This window comes from Pungitius pungitius, chromosome 2 (genome assembly GCF_949316345.1).
Source record: "Pungitius pungitius chromosome 2, fPunPun2.1, whole genome shotgun sequence".
Lineage (NCBI taxonomy): Eukaryota > Metazoa > Chordata > Actinopteri > Perciformes > Gasterosteidae > Pungitius > Pungitius pungitius.
The window spans coordinates 936,506-946,015 of record NC_084901.1 but is presented as its reverse complement, the minus strand read 5'-3'; the positions used below and the strand labels follow the sequence as shown (position 1 = coordinate 946,015).

The following is a 9,510-nucleotide window of genomic DNA, read 5'->3' as shown; positions in this document are numbered from 1 at the left end:
AGCATGTCCAAATGAGTCAGTGTCCAGAGTGAATCATAAAAGTAGTTTGACATGTCAGAAGTGGGATTTGAACCCACGCCTCCAATCGGAGACCAGAAGCCTCTTTCCTGAGAAAGGTTTTCAACCTTGAGTCTGGCGCCTTAGACCACTCGGCCATCCTGACATTAGCATTGCAGTGTTAAAAAACGATGAATATACCACCTAAAAAAGAAGCATGTCCAAATGAGTCAGTGTCCAGAGTGAATCATAAAAGTAGTTTGACATGTCAGAAGTGGGATTTGAACCCACGCCTCCAATTGGAGACCAGAAGTCTTTTTTGCTGAGAACAGAGTCGAAACTTAAGTCTGGCGCCTTAGACCACTCGGCCATCCTGACATTTGAACTGATGTATTAAAAAACGATAAATATACCATCTAAAAAGCAGCATGTCCAAATGAGTCAGTGTCCACAGTGAATCATAAAAGTAGTTTGACATGTCAGAAGAGGGATTTGAACCCACGCCTCCAATCAGAGAGGACAGAAGCCTCTTTCCTGAGAAAGGTTTCCAACCTTGAGTCTGGCGCCTTAGACCACTCGGCCATCCTGACATTAGCAGTGCAGTGTTGAAAAACGATGAATATACCACGTAAAAAAGCAGCATGTCCAAATGAGTCAGTGTCCAGAGTGAATCATAAAAGTAGTTTGACATGTCAGAAGTGGGATTTGAACCCACGCCTCCAATTGGAGACCAGAAGTCTTTTTTGCTGAGAACAGAGTCGAAACTTAAGTCTGGCGCCTTAGACCACTCGGCCATCCTGACATTTGAACTGATGTATTAAAAAACGATAAATATACCATCTAAAAACCAGCATGTCCAAATGAGTCAGTGTCCAGAGTGAATCATAAAAGTAGTTTGACATGTCAGAAGTGGGATTTGAACCCACGCCTCCAATCGGAGACCAGAAGCCTCTTTCCTGAGAAAGGTTTCCAACCTTGAGTCTGGCGCCTTAGACCACTCGGCCATCCTGACATTAGCACTGCAGTGTTAAAAAACGATGAATATACCACCTAAAAAAGCAGCATGTCCAAATGAGTCAGTGTCCAGAGTGAATCATAAAAGTAGTTTGACATGTCAGAAGTGGGATTTGAACCCACGCCTCCAATTGGAGACCAGAAGTCTTTTTTGCTGAGAACAGAGTCGAAACTTAAGTCTGGCGCCTTAGACCACTCGGCCATCCTGACATTTGAACTGATGTATTAAAAAACGATAAATATACCATCTAAAAACCAGCATGTCCAAATGAGTCAGTGTCCAGAGTGAATCATAAAAGTAGTTTGACATGTCAGAAGTGGGATTTGAACCCACGCCTCCAATCGGAGACCAGAAGCCTCTTTCCTGAGAAAGGTTTCCAACCTTGAGTCTGGCGCCTTAGACCACTCGGCCATCCTGACTTTAGCAGTGCAGTGTTGAAAAACGATGAATATACCACCTAAAAAAGCAGCATGTCCAAATGAGTCAGTGTCCAGAGTGAATCATAAAAGCAGTTTGACATGTCAGAAGTGGGACTTGAACCCACGCCTCCAATCGGAGACCAGAAGCCTCTTTCCTGAGAAAGGTTTCCAACCTTGAGTCTGGCGCCTTAGACCACTCGGCCATCCTGACATTAGCACTGCAGTGTTAAAAAACGATGAATATACCACCTAAAAAAGCAGCATGTCCAAATGAGTCAGTGTCCAGAGTGAATCATAAAAGCAGTTTGACATGTCAGAAGTGGGATTTGAACCCACGCCTCCAATCGGAGACCAGAAGCCTCTTTCCTGATAAAGGTTTCCAACCTTGAGTCTGGCGCCTTAGACCACTCGGCCATCCTGACATTAGCACTGCAGTGTTAAAAAACGATGAATATACCACCTAAAAAAGAAGCATGTCCAAATGAGTCAGTGTCCAGAGTGAATCATAAAAGTAGTTTGACATGTCAGAAGTGGGATTTGAACCCACGCCTCCAATTGGAGACCAGAAGTCTTTTTTGCTGAGAACAGAGTCGAAACTTAAGTCTGGCGCCTTAGACCACTCGGCCATCCTGACATTTGAACTGATGTATTAAAAAACGATAAATATACCATCTAAAAAGCAGCATGTCCAAATGAGTCAGTGTCCACAGTGAATCATAAAAGTAGTTTGACATGTCAGAAGAGGGATTTGAACCCACGCCTCCAATCGGAGAGACCAGAAGCCTCTTTCCTGAGAAAGGTTTCCAACCTTGAGTCTGGCGCCTTAGACCACTCGGCCATCCTGACATTAGCAGTGCAGTGTTGAAAAACGATGAATATACCACCTAAAAAAGCAGCATGTCCAAATGAGTCAGTGTCCAGAGTGAATCATAAAAGTAGTTTGACATGTCAGAAGTGGGATTTGAACCCACGCCTCCAATTGGAGACCAGAAGTCTTTTTTGCTGAGAACAGAGTCGAAACTTAAGTCTGGCGCCTTAGACCACTCGGCCATCCTGACATTTGAACTGATGTATTAAAAAACGATAAATATACCATCTAAAAAGCAGCATGTCCAAATGAGTCAGTGTCCACAGTGAATCATAAAAGTAGTTTGACATGTCAGAAGAGGGATTTGAACCCACGCCTCCAATCGGAGAGACCAGAAGCCTCTTTCCTGAGAAAGGTTTCCAACCTTGAGTCTGGCGCCTTAGACCACTCGGCCATCCTGACATTAGCTGTGCAGTGTTGAAAAACGATGAATATACCACCTAAAAAAGCAGCATGTCCAAATGAGTCAGTGTCCAGAGTGAATCATAAAAGTAGTTTGACATGTCAGAAGTGGGATTTGAACCCACGCCTCCAATTGGAGACCAGAAGTCTTTTTTGCTGAGAACAGAGTCGAAACTTAAGTCTGGCGCCTTAGACCACTCGGCCATCCTGACATTTGAACTGATGTATTAAAAAACGATAAATATACCATCTAAAAAGCAGCATGTCCAAATGAGTCAGTGTCCAGAGTGAATCATAAAAGTAGTTTGACATGTCAGAAGTGGGATTTGAACCCACGCCTCCAATCGGAGACCAGAAGCCTCTTTCCTGAGAAAGGTTTTCAACCTTGAGTCTGGCGCCTTAGACCACTCGGCCATCCTGACATTAGCATTGCAGTGTTAAAAAACGATGAATATACCACCTAAAAAAGAAGCATGTCCAAATGAGTCAGTGTCCAGAGTGAATCATAAAAGTAGTTTGACATGTCAGAAGTGGGATTTGAACCCACGCCTCCAATTGGAGACCAGAAGTCTTTTTTGCTGAGAACAGAGTCGAAACTTAAGTCTGGCGCCTTAGACCACTCGGCCATCCTGACATTTGAACTGATGTATTAAAAAACGATAAATATACCATCTAAAAAGCAGCATGTCCAAATGAGTCAGTGTCCACAGTGAATCATAAAAGTAGTTTGACATGTCAGAAGAGGGATTTGAACCCACGCCTCCAATCAGAGAGGACAGAAGCCTCTTTCCTGAGAAAGGTTTCCAACCTTGAGTCTGGCGCCTTAGACCACTCGGCCATCCTGACATTAGCAGTGCAGTGTTGAAAAACGATGAATATACCACGTAAAAAAGCAGCATGTCCAAATGAGTCAGTGTCCAGAGTGAATCATAAAAGTAGTTTGACATGTCAGAAGTGGGATTTGAACCCACGCCTCCAATTGGAGACCAGAAGTCTTTTTTGCTGAGAACAGAGTCGAAACTTAAGTCTGGCGCCTTAGACCACTCGGCCATCCTGACATTTGAACTGATGTATTAAAAAACGATAAATATACCATCTAAAAACCAGCATGTCCAAATGAGTCAGTGTCCAGAGTGAATCATAAAAGTAGTTTGACATGTCAGAAGTGGGATTTGAACCCACGCCTCCAATCGGAGACCAGAAGCCTCTTTCCTGAGAAAGGTTTCCAACCTTGAGTCTGGCGCCTTAGACCACTCGGCCATCCTGACATTAGCACTGCAGTGTTAAAAAACGATGAATATACCACCTAAAAAAGCAGCATGTCCAAATGAGTCAGTGTCCAGAGTGAATCATAAAAGTAGTTTGACATGTCAGAAGTGGGATTTGAACCCACGCCTCCAATTGGAGACCAGAAGTCTTTTTTGCTGAGAACAGAGTCGAAACTTAAGTCTGGCGCCTTAGACCACTCGGCCATCCTGACATTTGAACTGATGTATTAAAAAACGATAAATATACCATCTAAAAACCAGCATGTCCAAATGAGTCAGTGTCCAGAGTGAATCATAAAAGTAGTTTGACATGTCAGAAGTGGGATTTGAACCCACGCCTCCAATCGGAGACCAGAAGCCTCTTTCCTGAGAAAGGTTTCCAACCTTGAGTCTGGCGCCTTAGACCACTCGGCCATCCTGACTTTAGCAGTGCAGTGTTGAAAAACGATGAATATACCACCTAAAAAAGCAGCATGTCCAAATGAGTCAGTGTCCAGAGTGAATCATAAAAGCAGTTTGACATGTCAGAAGTGGGATTTGAACCCACGCCTCCAATCGGAGACCAGAAGCCTCTTTCCTGAGAAAGGTTTCCAACCTTGAGTCTGGCGCCTTAGACCACTCGGCCATCCTGACATTAGCACTGCAGTGTTAAAAAACGATGAATATACCACCTAAAAAAGCAGCATGTCCAAATGAGTCAGTGTCCAGAGTGAATCATAAAAGTAGTTTGACATGTCAGAAGTGGGATTTGAACCCACGCCTCCAATTGGAGACCAGAAGTCTTTTTTGCTGAGAACAGAGTCGAAACTTAAGTCTGGCGCCTTAGACCACTCGGCCATCCTGACATTTGAACTGATGTATTAAAAAACGATAAATATACCATCTAAAAAGCAGCATGTCCAAATGAGTCAGTGTCCAGAGTGAATCATAAAAGTAGTTTGACATGTCAGAAGTGGGATTTGAACCCACGCCTCCAATCGGAGACCAGAAGCCTCTTTCCTGAGAAAGGTTTCCAACCTTGAGTCTGGCGCCTTAGACCACTCGGCCATCCTGACTTTAGCAGTGCAGTGTTGAAAAACGATGAATATACCACCTAAAAAAGCAGCATGTCCAAATGAGTCAGTGTCCAGAGTGAATCATAAAAGCAGTTTGACATGTCAGAAGTGGGATTTGAACCCACGCCTCCAATTGGAGACCAGAAGTCTTTTTTGCTGAGAACAGAGTCGAAACTTAAGTCTGGCGCCTTAGACCACTCGGCCATCCTGACATTTGAACTGATGTATTAAAAAACGATAAATATACCATCTAAAAAGCAGCATGTCCAAATGAGTCAGTGTCCAGAGTGAATCATAAAAGTAGTTTGACATGTCAGAAGTGGGATTTGAACCCACGCCTCCAATCGGAGACCAGAAGCCTCTTTCCTGAGAAAGGTTTTCAACCTTGAGTCTGGCGCCTTAGACCACTCGGCCATCCTGACATTAGCATTGCAGTGTTAAAAAACGATGAATATACCACCTAAAAAAGAAGCATGTCCAAATGAGTCAGTGTCCAGAGTGAATCATAAAAGTAGTTTGACATGTCAGAAGTGGGATTTGAACCCACGCCTCCAATTGGAGACCAGAAGTCTTTTTTGCTGAGAACAGAGTCGAAACTTAAGTCTGGCGCCTTAGACCACTCGGCCATCCTGACATTTGAACTGATGTATTAAAAAACGATAAATATACCATCTAAAAAGCAGCATGTCCAAATGAGTCAGTGTCCACAGTGAATCATAAAAGTAGTTTGACATGTCAGAAGAGGGATTTGAACCCACGCCTCCAATCAGAGAGGACAGAAGCCTCTTTCCTGAGAAAGGTTTCCAACCTTGAGTCTGGCGCCTTAGACCACTCGGCCATCCTGACATTAGCAGTGCAGTGTTGAAAAACGATGAATATACCACGTAAAAAAGCAGCATGTCCAAATGAGTCAGTGTCCAGAGTGAATCATAAAAGTAGTTTGACATGTCAGAAGTGGGATTTGAACCCACGCCTCCAATTGGAGACCAGAAGTCTTTTTTGCTGAGAACAGAGTCGAAACTTAAGTCTGGCGCCTTAGACCACTCGGCCATCCTGACATTTGAACTGATGTATTAAAAAACGATAAATATACCATCTAAAAACCAGCATGTCCAAATGAGTCAGTGTCCAGAGTGAATCATAAAAGTAGTTTGACATGTCAGAAGTGGGATTTGAACCCACGCCTCCAATCGGAGACCAGAAGCCTCTTTCCTGAGAAAGGTTTCCAACCTTGAGTCTGGCGCCTTAGACCACTCGGCCATCCTGACTTTAGCAGTGCAGTGTTGAAAAACGATGAATATACCACCTAAAAAAGCAGCATGTCCAAATGAGTCAGTTTCCAGAGTGAATCATAAAAGTAGTTTGACATGTCAGAAGTGGGATTTGAACCCACGCCTCCAATCGGAGACCAGAAGCCTCTTTCCTGAGAAAGGTTTCCAACCTTGAGTCTGGCGCCTTAGACCACTCGGCCATCCTGACATTAGCACTGCAGTGTTAAAAAACGATGAATATACCACCTAAAAAAGCAGCATGTCCAAATGAGTCAGTGTCCAGAGTGAATCATAAAAGCAGTTTGACATGTCAGAAGTGGGATTTGAACCCACGCCTCCAATTGGAGACCAGAAGTCTTTTTTGCTGAGAACAGAGTCGAAACTTAAGTCTGGCGCCTTAGACCACTCGGCCATCCTGACATTTGAACTGATGTATTAAAAAACGATAAATATACCATCTAAAAACCAGCATGTCCAAATGAGTCAGTGTCCAGAGTGAATCATAAAAGTAGTTTGACATGTCAGAAGTGGGATTTGAACCCACGCCTCCAATCGGAGACCAGAAGCCTCTTTCCTGAGAAAGGTTTCCAACCTTGAGTCTGGCGCCTTAGACCACTCGGCCATCCTGACTTTAGCAGTGCAGTGTTGAAAAACGATGAATATACCACCTAAAAAAGCAGCATGTCCAAATGAGTCAGTGTCCAGAGTGAATCATAAAAGCAGTTTGACATGTCAGAAGTGGGATTTGAACCCACGCCTCCAATCGGAGACCAGAAGCCTCTTTCCTGAGAAAGGTTTCCAACCTTGAGTCTGGCGCCTTAGACCACTCGGCCATCCTGACATTAGCACTGCAGTGTTAAAAAACGATGAATATACCACCTAAAAAAGCAGCATGTCCAAATGAGTCAGTGTCCAGAGTGAATCATAAAAGTAGTTTGACATGTCAGAAGTGGGATTTGAACCCACGCCTCCAATTGGAGACCAGAAGTCTTTTTTGCTGAGAACAGAGTCGAAACTTAAGTCTGGCGCCTTAGACCACTCGGCCATCCTGACATTTGAACTGATGTATTAAAAAACGATAAATATACCATCTAAAAAGCAGCATGTCCAAATGAGTCAGTGTCCAGAGTGAATCATAAAAGTAGTTTGACATGTCAGAAGTGGGATTTGAACCCACGCCTCCAATCGGAGACCAGAAGCCTCTTTCCTGAGAAAGGTTTCCAACCTTGAGTCTGGCGCCTTAGACCACTCGGCCATCCTGACTTTAGCAGTGCAGTGTTGAAAAACGATGAATATACCACCTAAAAAAGCAGCATGTCCAAATGAGTCAGTGTCCAGAGTGAATCATAAAAGCAGTTTGACATGTCAGAAGTGGGATTTGAACCCACGCCTCCAATCGGAGACCAGAAGCCTCTTTCCTGAGAAAGGTTTCCAACCTTGAGTCTGGCGCCTTAGACCACTCGGCCATCCTGACATTAGCACTGCAGTGTTAAAAAACGATGAATATACCACCTAAAAAAGCAGCATGTCCAAATGAGTCAGTGTCCAGAGTGAATCATAAAAGTAGTTTGACATGTCAGAAGTGGGATTTGAACCCACGCCTCCAATTGGAGACCAGAAGTCTTTTTTGCTGAGAACAGAGTCGAAACTTAAGTCTGGCGCCTTAGACCACTCGGCCATCCTGACATTTGAACTGATGTATTAAAAAACGATAAATATACCATCTAAAAAGCAGCATGTCCAAATGAGTCAGTGTCCACAGTGAATCATAAAAGTAGTTTGACATGTCAGAAGAGGGATTTGAACCCACGCCTCCAATCAGAGAGACCAGAAGCCTCTTTCCTGAGAAAGGTTTCCAACCTTGAGTCTGGCGCCTTAGACCACTCGGCCATCCTGACATTAGCAGTGCAGTGTTGAAAAACGATGAATATACCACGTAAAAAAGCAGCATGTCCAAATGAGTCAGTGTCCAGAGTGAATCATAAAAGTAGTTTGACATGTCAGAAGTGGGATTTGAACCCACGCCTCCAATTGGAGACCAGAAGTCTTTTTTGCTGAGAACAGAGTCGAAACTTAAGTCTGGCGCCTTAGACCACTCGGCCATCCTGACATTTGAACTGATGTATTAAAAAACGATAAATATACCATCTAAAAAGCAGCATGTCCAAATGAGTCAGTGTCCACAGTGAATCATAAAAGTAGTTTGACATGTCAGAAGAGGGATTTGAACCCACGCCTCCAATCGGAGAGACCAGAAGCCTCTTTCCTGAGAAAGGTTTCCAACCTTGAGTCTGGCGCCTTAGACCACTCGGCCATCCTGACATTAGCAGTGCAGTGTTGAAAAACGATGAATATACCACCTAAAAAAGCAGCATGTCCAAATGAGTCAGTGTCCAGAGTGAATCATAAAAGTAGTTTGACATGTCAGAAGTGGGATTTGAACCCACGCCTCCAATTGGAGACCAGAAGTCTTTTTTGCTGAGAACAGAGTCGAAACTTAAGTCTGGCGCCTTAGACCACTCGGCCATCCTGACATTTGAACTGATGTATTAAAAAACGATAAATATACCATCTAAAAAGCAGCATGTCCAAATGAGTCAGTGTCCAGAGTGAATCATAAAAGTAGTTTGACATGTCAGAAGTGGGATTTGAACCCACGCCTCCAATCGGAGACCAGAAGCCTCTTTCCTGAGAAAGGTTTTCAACCTTGAGTCTGGCGCCTTAGACCACTCGGCCATCCTGACATTAGCATTGCAGTGTTAAAAAACGATGAATATACCACCTAAAAAAGAAGCATGTCCAAATGAGTCAGTGTCCAGAGTGAATCATAAAAGTAGTTTGACATGTCAGAAGTGGGATTTGAACCCACGCCTCCAATTGGAGACCAGAAGTCTTTTTTGCTGAGAACAGAGTCGAAACTTAAGTCTGGCGCCTTAGACCACTCGGCCATCCTGACATTTGAACTGATGTATTAAAAAACGATAAATATACCATCTAAAAAGCAGCATGTCCAAATGAGTCAGTGTCCACAGTGAATCATAAAAGTAGTTTGACATGTCAGAAGAGGGATTTGAACCCACGCCTCCAATCAGAGAGGACAGAAGCCTCTTTCCTGAGAAAGGTTTCCAACCTTGAGTCTGGCGCCTTAGACCACTCGGCCATCCTGACATTAGCAGTGCAGTGTTGAAAAACGATGAATATACCACGTAAAAAAG

The 9,510-nt window shown here is 43.7% G+C and overlaps 37 non-coding genes across 37 annotated transcripts; all 37 read right to left on the bottom strand.

The window, feature by feature from the left end:
* Positions 1-52: 52 nt before the first annotated feature.
* Positions 53-163, bottom strand: trnal-caa (transfer RNA leucine (anticodon CAA)). The gene is made up of 2 exons: positions 126-163; positions 53-98 (listed from the first exon to the last, which is right to left on the bottom strand). It is a non-coding gene; the product is annotated as a tRNA-Leu (tRNA).
* Positions 164-263: 100 nt separating this feature from the next.
* Positions 264-375, bottom strand: trnal-uaa (transfer RNA leucine (anticodon UAA)). Its single transcript has 2 exons — positions 338-375; positions 264-309 (listed from the first exon to the last, which is right to left on the bottom strand). It is a non-coding gene; the product is annotated as a tRNA-Leu (tRNA).
* A 312-nt stretch (positions 376-687) lies between these two features.
* On the bottom strand, positions 688-799 carry trnal-uaa (transfer RNA leucine (anticodon UAA)). Its single transcript has 2 exons — positions 762-799; positions 688-733 (listed from the first exon to the last, which is right to left on the bottom strand). It is a non-coding gene; the product is annotated as a tRNA-Leu (tRNA).
* A 99-nt stretch (positions 800-898) lies between these two features.
* trnal-caa (transfer RNA leucine (anticodon CAA)) lies at positions 899-1,009 on the bottom strand. The gene is made up of 2 exons: positions 972-1,009; positions 899-944 (listed from the first exon to the last, which is right to left on the bottom strand). It is a non-coding gene; the product is annotated as a tRNA-Leu (tRNA).
* Positions 1,010-1,109: 100 nt separating this feature from the next.
* trnal-uaa (transfer RNA leucine (anticodon UAA)) lies at positions 1,110-1,221 on the bottom strand. Its single transcript has 2 exons — positions 1,184-1,221; positions 1,110-1,155 (listed from the first exon to the last, which is right to left on the bottom strand). It is a non-coding gene; the product is annotated as a tRNA-Leu (tRNA).
* Positions 1,222-1,320: 99 nt separating this feature from the next.
* Positions 1,321-1,431, bottom strand: trnal-caa (transfer RNA leucine (anticodon CAA)). The gene is made up of 2 exons: positions 1,394-1,431; positions 1,321-1,366 (listed from the first exon to the last, which is right to left on the bottom strand). It is a non-coding gene; the product is annotated as a tRNA-Leu (tRNA).
* A 100-nt stretch (positions 1,432-1,531) lies between these two features.
* trnal-caa (transfer RNA leucine (anticodon CAA)) lies at positions 1,532-1,642 on the bottom strand. The gene is made up of 2 exons: positions 1,605-1,642; positions 1,532-1,577 (listed from the first exon to the last, which is right to left on the bottom strand). It is a non-coding gene; the product is annotated as a tRNA-Leu (tRNA).
* Positions 1,643-1,742: 100 nt separating this feature from the next.
* On the bottom strand, positions 1,743-1,853 carry trnal-caa (transfer RNA leucine (anticodon CAA)). Its single transcript has 2 exons — positions 1,816-1,853; positions 1,743-1,788 (listed from the first exon to the last, which is right to left on the bottom strand). It is a non-coding gene; the product is annotated as a tRNA-Leu (tRNA).
* Positions 1,854-1,953: 100 nt separating this feature from the next.
* Positions 1,954-2,065, bottom strand: trnal-uaa (transfer RNA leucine (anticodon UAA)). The gene is made up of 2 exons: positions 2,028-2,065; positions 1,954-1,999 (listed from the first exon to the last, which is right to left on the bottom strand). It is a non-coding gene; the product is annotated as a tRNA-Leu (tRNA).
* A 312-nt stretch (positions 2,066-2,377) lies between these two features.
* On the bottom strand, positions 2,378-2,489 carry trnal-uaa (transfer RNA leucine (anticodon UAA)). The gene is made up of 2 exons: positions 2,452-2,489; positions 2,378-2,423 (listed from the first exon to the last, which is right to left on the bottom strand). It is a non-coding gene; the product is annotated as a tRNA-Leu (tRNA).
* Positions 2,490-2,801: 312 nt separating this feature from the next.
* On the bottom strand, positions 2,802-2,913 carry trnal-uaa (transfer RNA leucine (anticodon UAA)). The gene is made up of 2 exons: positions 2,876-2,913; positions 2,802-2,847 (listed from the first exon to the last, which is right to left on the bottom strand). It is a non-coding gene; the product is annotated as a tRNA-Leu (tRNA).
* A 99-nt stretch (positions 2,914-3,012) lies between these two features.
* trnal-caa (transfer RNA leucine (anticodon CAA)) lies at positions 3,013-3,123 on the bottom strand. The gene is made up of 2 exons: positions 3,086-3,123; positions 3,013-3,058 (listed from the first exon to the last, which is right to left on the bottom strand). It is a non-coding gene; the product is annotated as a tRNA-Leu (tRNA).
* A 100-nt stretch (positions 3,124-3,223) lies between these two features.
* trnal-uaa (transfer RNA leucine (anticodon UAA)) lies at positions 3,224-3,335 on the bottom strand. Its single transcript has 2 exons — positions 3,298-3,335; positions 3,224-3,269 (listed from the first exon to the last, which is right to left on the bottom strand). It is a non-coding gene; the product is annotated as a tRNA-Leu (tRNA).
* Positions 3,336-3,647: 312 nt separating this feature from the next.
* Positions 3,648-3,759, bottom strand: trnal-uaa (transfer RNA leucine (anticodon UAA)). Its single transcript has 2 exons — positions 3,722-3,759; positions 3,648-3,693 (listed from the first exon to the last, which is right to left on the bottom strand). It is a non-coding gene; the product is annotated as a tRNA-Leu (tRNA).
* Positions 3,760-3,858: 99 nt separating this feature from the next.
* trnal-caa (transfer RNA leucine (anticodon CAA)) lies at positions 3,859-3,969 on the bottom strand. The gene is made up of 2 exons: positions 3,932-3,969; positions 3,859-3,904 (listed from the first exon to the last, which is right to left on the bottom strand). It is a non-coding gene; the product is annotated as a tRNA-Leu (tRNA).
* Positions 3,970-4,069: 100 nt separating this feature from the next.
* On the bottom strand, positions 4,070-4,181 carry trnal-uaa (transfer RNA leucine (anticodon UAA)). The gene is made up of 2 exons: positions 4,144-4,181; positions 4,070-4,115 (listed from the first exon to the last, which is right to left on the bottom strand). It is a non-coding gene; the product is annotated as a tRNA-Leu (tRNA).
* A 99-nt stretch (positions 4,182-4,280) lies between these two features.
* trnal-caa (transfer RNA leucine (anticodon CAA)) lies at positions 4,281-4,391 on the bottom strand. Its single transcript has 2 exons — positions 4,354-4,391; positions 4,281-4,326 (listed from the first exon to the last, which is right to left on the bottom strand). It is a non-coding gene; the product is annotated as a tRNA-Leu (tRNA).
* A 100-nt stretch (positions 4,392-4,491) lies between these two features.
* trnal-caa (transfer RNA leucine (anticodon CAA)) lies at positions 4,492-4,602 on the bottom strand. The gene is made up of 2 exons: positions 4,565-4,602; positions 4,492-4,537 (listed from the first exon to the last, which is right to left on the bottom strand). It is a non-coding gene; the product is annotated as a tRNA-Leu (tRNA).
* A 100-nt stretch (positions 4,603-4,702) lies between these two features.
* On the bottom strand, positions 4,703-4,814 carry trnal-uaa (transfer RNA leucine (anticodon UAA)). The gene is made up of 2 exons: positions 4,777-4,814; positions 4,703-4,748 (listed from the first exon to the last, which is right to left on the bottom strand). It is a non-coding gene; the product is annotated as a tRNA-Leu (tRNA).
* A 99-nt stretch (positions 4,815-4,913) lies between these two features.
* On the bottom strand, positions 4,914-5,024 carry trnal-caa (transfer RNA leucine (anticodon CAA)). The gene is made up of 2 exons: positions 4,987-5,024; positions 4,914-4,959 (listed from the first exon to the last, which is right to left on the bottom strand). It is a non-coding gene; the product is annotated as a tRNA-Leu (tRNA).
* Positions 5,025-5,124: 100 nt separating this feature from the next.
* On the bottom strand, positions 5,125-5,236 carry trnal-uaa (transfer RNA leucine (anticodon UAA)). Its single transcript has 2 exons — positions 5,199-5,236; positions 5,125-5,170 (listed from the first exon to the last, which is right to left on the bottom strand). It is a non-coding gene; the product is annotated as a tRNA-Leu (tRNA).
* Positions 5,237-5,335: 99 nt separating this feature from the next.
* Positions 5,336-5,446, bottom strand: trnal-caa (transfer RNA leucine (anticodon CAA)). Its single transcript has 2 exons — positions 5,409-5,446; positions 5,336-5,381 (listed from the first exon to the last, which is right to left on the bottom strand). It is a non-coding gene; the product is annotated as a tRNA-Leu (tRNA).
* Positions 5,447-5,546: 100 nt separating this feature from the next.
* Positions 5,547-5,658, bottom strand: trnal-uaa (transfer RNA leucine (anticodon UAA)). Its single transcript has 2 exons — positions 5,621-5,658; positions 5,547-5,592 (listed from the first exon to the last, which is right to left on the bottom strand). It is a non-coding gene; the product is annotated as a tRNA-Leu (tRNA).
* A 312-nt stretch (positions 5,659-5,970) lies between these two features.
* trnal-uaa (transfer RNA leucine (anticodon UAA)) lies at positions 5,971-6,082 on the bottom strand. Its single transcript has 2 exons — positions 6,045-6,082; positions 5,971-6,016 (listed from the first exon to the last, which is right to left on the bottom strand). It is a non-coding gene; the product is annotated as a tRNA-Leu (tRNA).
* A 99-nt stretch (positions 6,083-6,181) lies between these two features.
* On the bottom strand, positions 6,182-6,292 carry trnal-caa (transfer RNA leucine (anticodon CAA)). The gene is made up of 2 exons: positions 6,255-6,292; positions 6,182-6,227 (listed from the first exon to the last, which is right to left on the bottom strand). It is a non-coding gene; the product is annotated as a tRNA-Leu (tRNA).
* A 100-nt stretch (positions 6,293-6,392) lies between these two features.
* Positions 6,393-6,503, bottom strand: trnal-caa (transfer RNA leucine (anticodon CAA)). The gene is made up of 2 exons: positions 6,466-6,503; positions 6,393-6,438 (listed from the first exon to the last, which is right to left on the bottom strand). It is a non-coding gene; the product is annotated as a tRNA-Leu (tRNA).
* Positions 6,504-6,603: 100 nt separating this feature from the next.
* trnal-uaa (transfer RNA leucine (anticodon UAA)) lies at positions 6,604-6,715 on the bottom strand. Its single transcript has 2 exons — positions 6,678-6,715; positions 6,604-6,649 (listed from the first exon to the last, which is right to left on the bottom strand). It is a non-coding gene; the product is annotated as a tRNA-Leu (tRNA).
* Positions 6,716-6,814: 99 nt separating this feature from the next.
* trnal-caa (transfer RNA leucine (anticodon CAA)) lies at positions 6,815-6,925 on the bottom strand. The gene is made up of 2 exons: positions 6,888-6,925; positions 6,815-6,860 (listed from the first exon to the last, which is right to left on the bottom strand). It is a non-coding gene; the product is annotated as a tRNA-Leu (tRNA).
* Positions 6,926-7,025: 100 nt separating this feature from the next.
* On the bottom strand, positions 7,026-7,136 carry trnal-caa (transfer RNA leucine (anticodon CAA)). Its single transcript has 2 exons — positions 7,099-7,136; positions 7,026-7,071 (listed from the first exon to the last, which is right to left on the bottom strand). It is a non-coding gene; the product is annotated as a tRNA-Leu (tRNA).
* Positions 7,137-7,236: 100 nt separating this feature from the next.
* Positions 7,237-7,348, bottom strand: trnal-uaa (transfer RNA leucine (anticodon UAA)). The gene is made up of 2 exons: positions 7,311-7,348; positions 7,237-7,282 (listed from the first exon to the last, which is right to left on the bottom strand). It is a non-coding gene; the product is annotated as a tRNA-Leu (tRNA).
* Positions 7,349-7,447: 99 nt separating this feature from the next.
* On the bottom strand, positions 7,448-7,558 carry trnal-caa (transfer RNA leucine (anticodon CAA)). Its single transcript has 2 exons — positions 7,521-7,558; positions 7,448-7,493 (listed from the first exon to the last, which is right to left on the bottom strand). It is a non-coding gene; the product is annotated as a tRNA-Leu (tRNA).
* A 100-nt stretch (positions 7,559-7,658) lies between these two features.
* Positions 7,659-7,769, bottom strand: trnal-caa (transfer RNA leucine (anticodon CAA)). The gene is made up of 2 exons: positions 7,732-7,769; positions 7,659-7,704 (listed from the first exon to the last, which is right to left on the bottom strand). It is a non-coding gene; the product is annotated as a tRNA-Leu (tRNA).
* Positions 7,770-7,869: 100 nt separating this feature from the next.
* trnal-uaa (transfer RNA leucine (anticodon UAA)) lies at positions 7,870-7,981 on the bottom strand. The gene is made up of 2 exons: positions 7,944-7,981; positions 7,870-7,915 (listed from the first exon to the last, which is right to left on the bottom strand). It is a non-coding gene; the product is annotated as a tRNA-Leu (tRNA).
* Positions 7,982-8,293: 312 nt separating this feature from the next.
* On the bottom strand, positions 8,294-8,405 carry trnal-uaa (transfer RNA leucine (anticodon UAA)). The gene is made up of 2 exons: positions 8,368-8,405; positions 8,294-8,339 (listed from the first exon to the last, which is right to left on the bottom strand). It is a non-coding gene; the product is annotated as a tRNA-Leu (tRNA).
* Positions 8,406-8,717: 312 nt separating this feature from the next.
* On the bottom strand, positions 8,718-8,829 carry trnal-uaa (transfer RNA leucine (anticodon UAA)). Its single transcript has 2 exons — positions 8,792-8,829; positions 8,718-8,763 (listed from the first exon to the last, which is right to left on the bottom strand). It is a non-coding gene; the product is annotated as a tRNA-Leu (tRNA).
* Positions 8,830-8,928: 99 nt separating this feature from the next.
* Positions 8,929-9,039, bottom strand: trnal-caa (transfer RNA leucine (anticodon CAA)). The gene is made up of 2 exons: positions 9,002-9,039; positions 8,929-8,974 (listed from the first exon to the last, which is right to left on the bottom strand). It is a non-coding gene; the product is annotated as a tRNA-Leu (tRNA).
* Positions 9,040-9,139: 100 nt separating this feature from the next.
* On the bottom strand, positions 9,140-9,251 carry trnal-uaa (transfer RNA leucine (anticodon UAA)). Its single transcript has 2 exons — positions 9,214-9,251; positions 9,140-9,185 (listed from the first exon to the last, which is right to left on the bottom strand). It is a non-coding gene; the product is annotated as a tRNA-Leu (tRNA).
* Positions 9,252-9,510: the final 259 nt, after the last annotated feature.